Source organism: Dipodomys spectabilis, unplaced genomic scaffold (genome assembly GCF_019054845.1).
Source record: "Dipodomys spectabilis isolate Male_0828 unplaced genomic scaffold, ASM1905484v1 ptg000092l, whole genome shotgun sequence".
Lineage (NCBI taxonomy): Eukaryota > Metazoa > Chordata > Mammalia > Rodentia > Heteromyidae > Dipodomys > Dipodomys spectabilis.
The window spans coordinates 9,890,366-9,898,105 of record NW_024870769.1 but is presented as its reverse complement, the minus strand read 5'-3'; positions in this window follow the sequence as shown (position 1 = coordinate 9,898,105).

Here is a 7,740-nt window from a genome sequence, read left to right as displayed (position 1 = left end):
GCTCTTGCCACTATCTAGCATCATGTCAGAGAATCTCTGTATCTCACCAGCCCAGGAAAAGACCAGAATCCGATGTGCATCATGACACAGAGTGCATGTTGCTTCCACAGCATCAAAAAGTCAAACTATTGACAACTAGCAATTGCTGATTTACTGAAGTCATCATGATCACATTTATCTACCAGTATGTTCTGAATGCTTATATTTTGAAAATGCTGTAATACTCATGCCAATGGCATTAAATGGTAGAGCCATCAAGGGTCTCTTTGCTTGGATCATTGAGAATACAGTGAGAAGGCAATCTTTACGAACCATGCAGAAATTCTCTTTGTATCTCTACTTTGGACTTCCCAGCCTCCAGAACTCTGTAAGAGAAATTTCTGTTGTTTATCAGTACCACAGCTGATAGCATTTTGTCACAGAGGCCAGAGTAATATCTACCAAACTAACTGCCACCTGCAGGAATCTATACTATCCTTATTAACTGCTTCATAGCTTTCCAATGTGGGCAACAATGTATGTATATTATTGACAATATTCTCAAGATGGAGGTGACAAAGAACTTAGAAATCTTGAAGTCAATATTTCAAAATACAGAAAGGATATATGTGCCCCAACGATGCCACCTAATCATGTAGCTGGCTAAAGGTGACTATTTCAGGTCATCTTTTCTGTGACATTTCTATTCCAACAATTTCCTGTAAGCTACTGGTGCTTTCTAAGGTCATTATAAAAAATAAACATATGCCATCATATTTTTTGCCAAAATAATGGTAAGCTACTGAAACCTTTGTGTTTGTGCATGTGTGTGTGTGTGTGTGTGTGTGTGTGTGTGTGTGTGTGTGTGTGTGTGTATGCATGCATGTGTATACATGCTGGTACTGGTACTTAAATTCAGGACCTGGGTTCTGTCCCTTAGATTTTTCACTCAAGGCTGATGGTCTACCACGTGATTTACTCCTCTACTTCTGGCCTTTTAGAAGTTAAAAAAAAAAGACTCAAAGACTTTTATGTCCAGGATGGCTTCAAATCATAATCCTTAAATCTCTGCCTCCTGAGTAGCTAGGATTACAAGCATGAGCCACTGGTGCCCAGTCTTAATTAATTGGCTGAAATGATTTGACAAGGTGACCATCTATACAAAGTACTTAATTATTTTTTAAGAAAGGTTAAATAGGTAAACACACATGGAGTGATGCAATTATTTTTTTAAGGAATGGCCTTGTCTGTTAATAGTACATTTTAAATATGTTAAAAACAATAGCAAGCAAGAAAAAAAACCACTTGTGTCCCTATCTTGGGGACCATATAAGAGGATGTTAAGTGAAGTGAGTGAGTTTTCTGTATCTTACCCTCATCTTCACCAACTCAGGTAAGGCATGGGTGGATACTGCTTTTTATTTCTCACATATGAGAACTTCAATTTCTTGCTTCTAACATAGGTTGAGTTCCCCATATATATCAGGCATTTTCCCTACTAGATAGGGAAATTTTTCCAGTTCTATAGGGCAAACATTAAAAAGGCATAGAGTAACGGAGAGCAGTAAAAATGGAGCTTCATAAAGCATAGCTTACTACCCCCACATATTCATTGGTAAGGAGGTGGATGAAGAAAGACAAACATTTTAGGTAAAGGCAAGAGAACCTATAAAAATATGTGAAATGAGCACTGGCAGCCTCTCACGAGACAACGAGTTGGAATAGCACAGATGTCTGAGAAAACAGAGGTAGGGACCACTATGGGGATGGGAATGACTGAAGAGCTAAATGGGAGCCACTGAAACCCTCTCAGAAAGCAGTTAGTCATGCAGATTCATGCATTAGAACCATTCTATAGCAAAACTGAAGAAGGGACTTTTTTAATGGAAAAAGATGCTCACCAAGCTGGAGAGTTATGTGATATAGCATAGAGGTGAGCAAAGGGAGAGACAGAAGAGGTAAGAATTCAGGATTGATATGAAAGCAGAATAGGCTTTAATATAGATTGGGAAGTTAGAAAGGATGTGGGTGGAGGACATATAAAGGGAAGACTGAACATGACCAATTCACATTGCATGTGTGCATGAAAGATTACGCTTATGTATAACATATATGTTCACAAAAATTACCTTTTCAAATTCTGACTAAATGAATTCAGGGCTATTTTCAAGGTAATCAGCTTAGATGATGCAGTACAAGGCACAGCCAATGCTGGAAGATGTAAGACCAAGAAAAGAGCAGATCAGAGTGTAGCAACAGGTGGAGGAATGAGATACATGAATGAGAACTTAGTGCAGTAGTTAAGTTCACATTCCAGATGCATGATCTGTGTGTACCCTCTTTCCTATCCAAAACTTTCTGTACTTGAGTCAAAACCATGTTAAATCCTCATAAATATCAATCTTCATTGAATCCTTATTTACAGTTCACAAAGGTCCTGTAATTCAAGGACCTTTAGAATGTGGTCCAAGGCTGTCTCCTATCATTCCTTATGGGTACCCAGTACTAGCAGATCTCAGAATTGTTTGAAAAAACATGAGGGAAGGTATCTACCACACTTTAAGACATTTTTGAGGTCAAATTTGATTTGTGATTCTGGTGGGAGGGTTATAGAGAAGTCTGTGTTTGTGTGTGTGAATGGATGTAGATAGATGATGCAGATACAGGCACATATACATGTACCCATTCATCTATCCATCCACCCATGTTTATTTATTTTTTGTGATCTTGGTGTAGAATTGGCTGGATGAGATGCTTGTATTAGGGTATCCTTTTCTGATGCTGGAGCCAAGAGCAATGGTGCCTGAGTAATCATGTCACCAACTCTTCAGGATTGCTAGGGGCTGAGCAGGGCTGGAGGTTAGGAGGACATGTTTCTAATGCTGGGTCCTAAGTGGAGAAATGCTTTCAGTGACATGCATAGTAGAAATAGGCCATGAAGAGGGCCAGAGTGTTTTGGAGACAATCATTATTTTCTAATAATAGCCATTGATAACGTTAATTGAAAGGCGCCCACAGTGCCAAGGAGTTGTGCATGTCTACTTTTTTAGCTCCAACAAAAGCTGTGCATTTTCTGGAACAGGAATGTGAGACTGAATATTGGTGTGATGTCTAGCCCTGCTGACCTGGGCTAGATCTATTATCTTGCTTGATGGGGCCTGGTGAGTGATGGCCAAGTTCTGAGGGAATGGATCATTGCCTTGGTGATATATTCAAGTGAATTTTGAAAGTCTTCTCAATGTATAAATTTAGTAAACTAAAAAGTATTTGCAGAGAAACTTCACAGAAAGCCAAGTGATCTTGCTTCATGTTAAGGGGTTACAGGAGCATGGATTCAGCCAAGATGGGTCTCTAGAATCCTTCTTATGGCAGAATGGTTAGTTTCTTTCTCCCTTACCTCTTGTTATAGCCTGTCTTCCTGCCTTTCTTGCCCCTTCTACTTCAGAGCTTGCTGCCTTCCCTTGGGTAGGACAGGAAGTGAGCTCGAGCCCTGGCTCAGGAGAGGTACTTCTGGTGGCCTGTTACCTCTCTATTGGGCCTGATAGGAAGGAATGTTACCTCTGTGATTTGAGCAGACTGAAACTGTCTAAAGAACAGCACCCTGCGTTGGCTTCTCAGAAGCCAAGACTCCAGGTACCTTGATAGGCAAGTCAGAAATACTTAAAAAAAAAACTGTGATCAAACCACCGTCACTCAAATAGCACCTTGGCTAAGCCAACCTCTTCAGTAGAAGGGAAGGTTCTGTGGAAGCTCGTGTGATTTGCAGAAACACCAGGTATTCTCACCTCCATGGGCCTAGACCTTACATCTGAGCTCCAGGAGACCATGAGCGGGGAGATCCAGCAAGAGAAGAGATTTGGTTGTGAATATGAAGATTTGGTTGTCAGGACACTATGAGAGAATAGGCCTCACCACTTGTCTGGCAAGGCCTGCTAGCCTCCACCTCCACTAACTCCATGACTCCAATCTGAGAAGGGAGGCAATTTCCAATTTTCTTTGGATCCAAGGACTGATGTCCCACACCAGTGGTCAGAATAGCACCCGCCCCCAAACTGTTTAATGTTTGAGTTGTGAAGCTTGTGTGTGTGTATGTGTGAGTGTGTGTCTGTGTGTACAGGGAAGAAAAGAAGCAGACACATGTTGATCCATACCACACATGGCCTATTTTCCTCAAGATGATCTCTGAGACCTGGAGAGAAAGAAGCTGGCCTTTCAGAACTGGTACATATGCCCACCCCACTATCTCAAACCATTTGTGCCAGCCATACTGGATCCCATCCTTTCCCCTGACTGCCTTCACTCCTCCTTCAAAGAATACCTCATTTCAAATGGGCCTCCATCATGTCAAAGTCTTCAGGGGCACAAGAACACTTCATACACATCTCCTTGTCATTCTTGGAGGTGCTCTTTGTAAACTCAGGAGTTCTTCCTCTGCCTGGGGGCTTCAGTTGCTGGAGTGTGTGGTTTATTTGAGAGAAGTCCTTGTATTTTTCTACTGGCAAATTCATGATTCAATAATCCTTGGAGAGATACAGGCCACTGACTTTTTGCAATTTGCATCACCATGTTTTAACTTATGTTGAAAGCTGAGACTTTGGTCCTCTTGTTTTAGAAGCATATTAATGCTACTGTGACCTTTACTAGAAGGCAGTTGAGACATATTCTTTTAGATGCAAAACCAAGAAAGCCAATGACCTATAAATGTATAGTTCTGACCCTAGTTTAATGAACAAATTAAGGGAGATAAGTCTTTTCCTAAAGGACAAATACAACCAAAGCAATCTGTAATCTTAAGTACAATTAACAATAGATAAATATATATACATTCATATACACAGACACAAACACACATAGTCCAGGATATTCCAGATGTGAGTTCAGATGTATTTTTAATGCCAAAGCATTTTATACATGTTTAAATTCTTATGTGATTAATTTTTCAATTGCATTTGAGGGGAAGGGCACTAGGGCTTGAATTCAAGGTCTAGGCGCTGACCCTTATCACTTTGGCTCAAGGGTGGTGCTTGAGCCACAGCTCTACTTGTGTTTTTTTGCTGGTTAATTGGAGACATGAATTTCATGGACTTTCTAATTGTTTGAACCTTGATCCTCAGTATGAGTCACGAGTGCCTGGCTTCACTCCTATTTTTTAAAAAAGGATTGTCTATTTGGTTGTCAGTGTAGAAGGGAAAGAAGAAAGAGACCTGCACTGTGACCAGCACAATGTTTCATAGTGCTGGTTGCACTGAACACAGCCACAGCTGTGGCTCCCTGCATCTTCCCTCATCTGTGTGCTGAATGTCCATTGGTGTTGACACAACTTTTGTGGGACCCAACTTGCTCAGGAGACCTGGATTTGCTTTGGCAGTCATGAAGCTACTCCCAGAAGGATCCAGATGATTGTGGGCTATAGAGCTGGTGAACATTCCTCCATAGCTGCCCATGTGGCCTAGAGAAACTCTGTTAAGATGGATGTCAGGATGTCATGCTTTGAAAGCTGAGTTTCTTACCAAGGTACCAGCACCACCAGAGCTAAGGAAGAAATGTGTATGTGTATGTGGGGGGGGGGGCAGTGCAAAGATGTGTTTTGAAAGGAGCTTTGATTCTGAGAGCATGTAAGAAGTCTGATGTCACCACAGTTTGTATAATATAACTTTAGATACTGTTAGGCATCTGTGAACTCAAGCAGTCTTGGATCATCTCAGAACATCGATCTTGAAACACGGTATCTTTTTAGGGAGCTTTTCATGGAGCTTTCCTGACAGTACAGACAACATAAATCAATGTGAATCAAAAATATCTTGGAAACCGAAGGGCATTTGTGGCCCAAGCCTGCAATCTTAGCTATTTGAGAGGAGGAGATCCGAGAATCATGGTTGAAAGCTAGCTAGTTAGACAAGTGCAAGGGACTCTTATCTCCAATCAACCAGCAGAACACTGGGAGTAGGGGTATGTCTCAGTGTTGAGTGCCTGCCTTGAGCAAAAAAAGCCAAGCAAGAGTACAATTCCCTGAGTTCAAGCCAAAGCACCAACCAGCAAAGAAAAAAACCAACAACAAACCATTTGAGAAACATATTGAACATATACTAGCTTCTTGTTCTTGCCGTTATTACCTAAACAGTACAGTAGGACAACTATCTACATAGCATTTTCACTGTATGAGGTATTATAACATCTTGTAATGACTTCAGTAAATAAGAGGCTATACATAAGTTATATGTAAATGCTAGGCCTGTTTATATAAGGAACTTGAGCACCAGCAGATTTGGGCCTTCATGGGGGTACTGGAATATTCACACCTACCACAAATACTGAAAGAACATTACACTTTGCCTAATACACTTTGGGATGGCTGACCTGTCACAGCCAGTCATCCTTTCTAGCAGGAAACAGGAAATATACTATTCTGACACCTCCCACCCCACCCCAGTCTATTTGATTTGGTTTCTCTTTGATTTCAACTTTGTCCAGCACAAGTCCCACCCACCCTAGCCCTACCTGGAAGCTCAGCAATTCCCTGAAGAGATCAGTGACTGGGCCTGGCACTCCAGAGTGGACAGCAGTGATTAGGCAGAGTCTGTGTGACTTTGACCTTCCTTCCACTGTGCAAATCCCTTCTCCCCTACTTGCACCCCACAATCTCTGTCACCACACCCTTGGCAGGGCCTCTTCCCTTCCCTCCTCTTCTCAGTTGCCTCTTCCTGACTGTCCCCACAAGGTGCTTATCCAGTCTGTGGCTCTGCCCACAGATAACACAGTAAAACAAACAGCAACAACAACAAAACAACTAAAAACCAAAACAGAAAACAGTCTCCCAGTACTGGGAACATAGATGTACAGCCAGCACGATTCAGGGCTTTAGATCCAAAGTGTGAATGTAAGGAAGTCAAGTAAGTTGTTTCCATTTACAGTTTACAAACTAGACCCAGTGATGTTTGCCCTGGAAACCCAACCAGGGTAAGCAGCAGTGCCTGGGCTGGAGGGAGGAAGCTGGCTTGTTTCCCTGCTGTCCAGTAAGATGGAAAGATGGAAGTGAATCTTTCATGCCAAACTTCTCCGGGGTGTGGGAAACCTATGGTCATGGACGGTGAAATGGGAATTGCTTTAGCAACCATAATCTTGCATATATTTGAAACCAAGCATACTGGAAATAAAATGCAAGCGCATGAAGTAAAACATAGTATTGTTTCTGAAGACCATTTGGGTAGAATGCATAAGTACATGAAGAATTTCTATGACATGCAAACAAAAAATTAAGAAAAAAGAAGCAATAAAGACCACAATACTCAGCCCATATATTTACATTTTATGCAGGCATACAAAACCTAATTCGGCACCTTCTAAACACCCATGCCCTAAGGTTAGCAATTGCTTCCACAAAGCTAACATGATTCATGGGTTACCATTGTCAGAAAGAATATTAATTTGGGAAGACAAGTTTTTATGATAAAGATTTTTAAAGATACATATACATATATGTATATATAGTTTCTTATATTTATGTATATGTATATGTAGAAGCTCACCTATGTTGGAAAAAATTTTAAAGTTATTTAACTAATTAGCTAATTAATTATTAACTAATTTTGTCCTCATACTGGAGCTTGAATGCAGTGTCTCCCTTAGTTTTTTTCGCTTAAGGCTATTGAGCCACACCTCCACTTCTGACATTTTGCTGGTTACTTAGAAGTAATTGTCCCATAGACTTTCCTGCTAGGGGCTGACCTCACATCTTGATCCCCAGGTCTCAGCCTCTTGAGT